We start from the raw sequence: 4,964 nt of genomic DNA on the forward strand, positions 1-4,964 counted from the left end.
ATAAAGCGTCTGCCTGCAATGCAGGAGACCCGGATTCGATCCCTGGGTTGGGAAGATCCCCTGGAGAAGGAAATGGCAACCCACTCCAGTATTCTTGCCTGGAGAACCCCATGGACAGAGGAGCTTGGCGGGCTACAGTCCACGGGGTCACAAAGAGTCGGACACAACTAAGCGACTTCACTTTTCTTTCTATCTGGTGATGTCCATGTGTAGAGTCATCTCGTGTTGTTGGAAGAGTGTGTCTGCTATGACCAGTGCATTCTCTTGGCAAAACTCTATTCGCCTTTGCCAACTGCTTCATTCTGTATTCCAAGGCCAAATTTGCCTGCCCCATCACTTCGTGGCAAATAGATGGGGAAACAATGGAAACAGTGACAGACTTTATTTTGGGGGGCTCCAAAATCACTGCAGATGGTGACTGCAGCCATGATATTAAAAGACGCTTGCTCCTTGGAAGAAAAGCTATGACCAACCTAGTGAAAGTGAAAGCACTTGGTCGTGTCGGACTCTTAGTGACCCCATAGACTGTATCCCACCAGGCTCCTCCATCCATGGGATTTTTCAGGCAAGAGTACTGGAGTGGGTTGCCATTCCCTTCTCCAGGGGATCTTCCCAACCCAGGGATCAAACCCAGGTCTCCTACATTGCAGACAGACACTTTACCATCTGAGCCACCAGGAGAGCATATTAAAAACCTGAGACATTACTTTACCGACAAAGGTCCGTCTAGTGAATGCTATGGTTTTTCCAGTAGTCATGTATGGATGGGAGAGTTGGACCACAAAGAAAGATGAGTGCCAGAGAATTGATGCTTTTGAGCTGTGGTATTGGACAAGACTCTTGAGAATCCCATGGACTGCAAGGAGATCAAACCAGTCAATCCTAAAGGAAATCAATCCTGGATATTCGTTGGAAGGACTGATGCTGAAGCTGAATCTCCAAAACTTTGGCCACCTGATGTGAAGAACTCATTGGAAAAGACTCTGATGCTGGGAAAGATTGAAGGCAGGAGGAGAAGGGAACTACAGAAGATGAGATGGTTGGATGGCATCACTGACTCAGTGCACATGAGTTTGAGCAAGCTCAGGAGTTGATGATGGGCAGGGAAGCCTAGCATGCTGCAGTCCATGGGGTCACAAAGAGTCAGACACAACTGAACTGACTGACTGACCAAGGCATCAAGACACATTAAAGTATATCAAAGTAAGGAAGTCAGATCAAGAAACACATTTTTCAAAGTCATGTCCAAATGGTCTTAACACTTGATTCCTCACCCACCTGGAAGAATGGATGGAGAGCTATGCCCACGAGTGAGTCCCACCCACCCAGCTGAAAAGGGAGGGGCTGCCCATCTCTCCCCTCAAGCCTAGAAAGAAGCTTCAACAAGCCCATGCAGACAGCTTGGTGTGTGAAACGTTACAACTGAAGTTCACAGTGAATAGTGACTGGTTCCCATCTAAGAAACCTACAGGGCAAGAGATGGGTTGACAGGCTGCTTAAAGAAGAGGATAAAGTGGGCAGGCTGCACCCCCAGAATTTTGGGGGCCAAGGATTCATGTGTGTTCCCTTGGATCAGATGTGGGCTATGGTTTAAAAGCAATTGCATGGGGTCAGGTCATGACTTCTCCAAGAGGGTCACCTGCAGGGATAACCAGTCCTCAGCAGAAAGAAGCTGGAGACCCAGTAGCATTCACAGAAGCTGAGGACACAGTGGGCTACCAAACAAGAATATGAGAAGACATCACCACCATCAAGGGATAGGTGATAGTCCAGAAAGCATGACGCCAATTACAACAGGATGAGTCTTTCTGGTCTTTTCTGTCCCTCCCACATTTCCCCCCTCCACCTCTATAATATCAGGCACAACTTCAGCTTCAGTCCAAAAAGTCAAGAAAGGTTGGCCAGAGCTCAAGATAGGGAAGGAAGCCAACCAGACACCTTTACCCAGCTTCAAGCTTCTCCCAGGCAACAGACCTGGACTGGGGGTTGTGGGGAAGGGAGAAGTTTTCATTTTCAATTAAGTTTGGTGTTTTGCCTCTTTCATCAGACTTGCACACACTATGTACTAAATTGGGAGTGTTTTAAGACTTAAGAATAACCAGAAAAGTTGCAGAGTTGCTCATCCTTTCATTTAAGAAGTCATACAAATGGAATTGAAATTAAAAGTAACAAAACACTGAAACACACAATTAGGATGAATCTTCAGGGAATTATATTGAGTGAAGAAACCAATCCCAAAAGGTTCCACACAATGTTATCCTATTTCTATAATCATCTTGAAATGACAAAATTATAGGAACTGAGGTCAAATTAGTGGTTGCAGAGTAAGAAAGGATAGGAGCAAGAGGAAAGTGGATGTGGTTACAAAGGAGCAACAAGAGGCTTAAAACAACAGAAATTTATTGTCTCACAGTATGGAAGCTAGAAGTCTGATATCAAGGTGTTGGCAGGGCCATGTTCCCTCTGAAACCTGTAGGGGAATCCTTCCTTGTCTATTCCTAGCTTCTGGTGGCTTGCCAGAAATCTTTGGTGTTCCTTGGCTTACAGTTGCGTAACTCAATCTCTGTCTTTACTTCTTTCTCTGTTTCCCTGGGTTCTGTCTTTACTTAGACTTCTTATAAGGACATGTCCTTATGAGGATGTGTACTTTAATGTTGGATTAAAGGCCCACCCTACTCCAGTATGACCTCACTGAAAGTAATTACATCTACAATAACCTTACTGCCACATAAGGCCACATCCTGAGGTACTAGGGGTCAGGACTTCTACATATCTTTGGGGGGAGTAGGGATACACAATCTATAATACTTGGCTAGGGTAAAAATATTGTTGTTGTTGTTTTTCATATCTTATTCATATCCCCATTCCCACCACAGAGCTTCCCAGATAAGACAGGTAGAAGGATGAACAGATAGTGGTTCCCTAACAAGTGACAGAAACTTCAGGGCACCACTCTGATCTCACATAGCTAGGAGCCACCTGTCTCAGTATAGACAGTCAAATGCCACCTGTAGCTCCATGATGACAACACTGCCTCTTAGCCACTCTCCCACAGGAAGCATCCTGTCCCTAGGCTGTTTCAGCAATCACTTTTATTTTGTCTAGGATCCAAAAGCCTGTAAAAGCTATAGTGACATCCTCATACACATTATGCTGCCAGGTTCAAAATGCTGCCTGTCTTATTTCTCAGGCTCCCTCTAAATTAAATCAGGCTATAACTTCTCTCCTTGTGGATCTCCTATCAAGGGACCTGTTGTCCCTCATGATATCTGGCTTTTATGAGCACCACTCCAGGCTACTGTATGACCGTATCTGAGTCTTGGCTGTGGGCAAAATTCACGGTCACAATGCTCCTACTGCTGCTGTTAAGTCGCTTCAGTCATGTCCAACTCTGTGCGACCCCATAGACGGCAGCCCACCAGGCTCCCCTGTCCCTGGGATTCTCCAGAAAAGAATACTGGAGTGGGTTGCCATTTCCTTCTCCAATGCATGAAGGTGAAAAGTGAAAGTGAAGTCACTCAGTCCCGTCTGACTTTGAGCGACTCCATGTACTGCAGCCTACCGGGCTCCTCCGTCCATGGGATTTTCCAGGCAAGAGTACTGGAGTGGGGTGCCATCGCCTTCTCCGAGAACGCTCCTAAGCCTCATGCAAATCAGAATAGTGGCTATTTAATTAATTGTTCTGTTTAGTTTCCCCCAAGCATCTCATTCAATAAATACATACTGAGCATCAACTATATACCAGACACTGTTCCAGATGCTGGGGACACAGTGGTACATTAAACAAACTTTCTGTCCGTGTGGTTCTGCATCCCAGTGGAGAGAGACAGAATGCTAAACAAACAAGACCATTTCGGGGATTGTAACTGCTATAGAGGAAATAAACAGGATGATGTGATAGAAGTGGAGAGGGGACATTTGAGCTACAATTTAAAGGAGGAACACAAGTCAGCCACAGGATGTGTCTAGGGACGAACATTCCAAAGCAAAGGAACAGCAAGGACAATGGCCTTTACAAGCATTAAACTTGACATGTTAAATTGAAAGGTGGTTCAGAAACTTACGTGGGACATCTCTGCTTTGCTCCTTTTGACTTTCTGCCACTTGCTGCATACCTTCTGCCTCTGTATGGCCTTTTTAAAATTTTTTATTTTATATTGAAGCAAAACAATCATGTGTTAGTTTCAGCAAAGTGATTCAGTTATACATATATATGTATATATTCTTTTTCAAATTCTTTTCCCATTTAGCTTATTAGAGAATATTGAGTGGAGTTCCTTGTAATATACAGTAGGTCCTTGTTAGTTATGTATTTTAAATATAGTAGTGTGTATATGTCAATCGCAAATTCCCAGTGTATATCTCCCACATCCTTCCCCTTCAACTATGAAAAGATACTCAACATCACTATTAGAAAAATGCAAACCAAAACTACAAAGTGATATCGCCTCACATATGTCAGAATGGCCATCATCAAAAGCTGCAAACAATAAGTGCTGGAAAGAGTATGGACAAAAGAAAACCCTCCTACACTGTTGACAGGAATGTAAATTGGTACAGCTACTACAGAGAACAGGATGGAGTTCCTTAAAAAACTAAAAATAGAGCTACTATATGATCCTGCGATCCCAGTCCTGGGCATATATCTGGAGAAAAACATAGTTTGAAAGGATGCATGCACCCCAACGTTCACTGCAGCTCTATTTACAGCAGCTAAGACATAGAAGCAACCTAAATGTCCATCGACAGGTGAATGGATACAGAAGATGTGGTACATATAAGCAAAGGAGTATTCAGTTCAGTTCAGTCGCTCAGTCATGTCCAACTCTTTGCAGCCCCATGAACTGCAGCACGCCAGGCCTCCCTGTCCATCACCAACTCCCGGAGTTCACCCAAACCCATGTCCATTGAGTCAGTGATACCATCCAACCATCTCATCCTCTGTCTTCCCCTTCTCCTCCAGA

General features: G+C 44.4%; 1 protein-coding gene across 1 annotated transcript in view; it reads right to left on the reverse strand.

Annotated features, from left to right (window-relative positions):
• The window catches only part of GPR176 (G protein-coupled receptor 176), a 126,979-nt gene that overhangs the window by 102,040 nt on the left and 19,975 nt on the right, over nt 1-4,964 (reverse strand). The gene's annotated exons all lie outside the window — the stretch shown is intronic.

This window comes from Bison bison, unplaced genomic scaffold (assembly GCF_000754665.1).
Source record: "Bison bison bison isolate TAMUID 2011002044 unplaced genomic scaffold, Bison_UMD1.0 scf7180017864259, whole genome shotgun sequence".
Taxonomy (NCBI): Eukaryota; Metazoa; Chordata; class Mammalia; order Artiodactyla; family Bovidae; genus Bison; species Bison bison.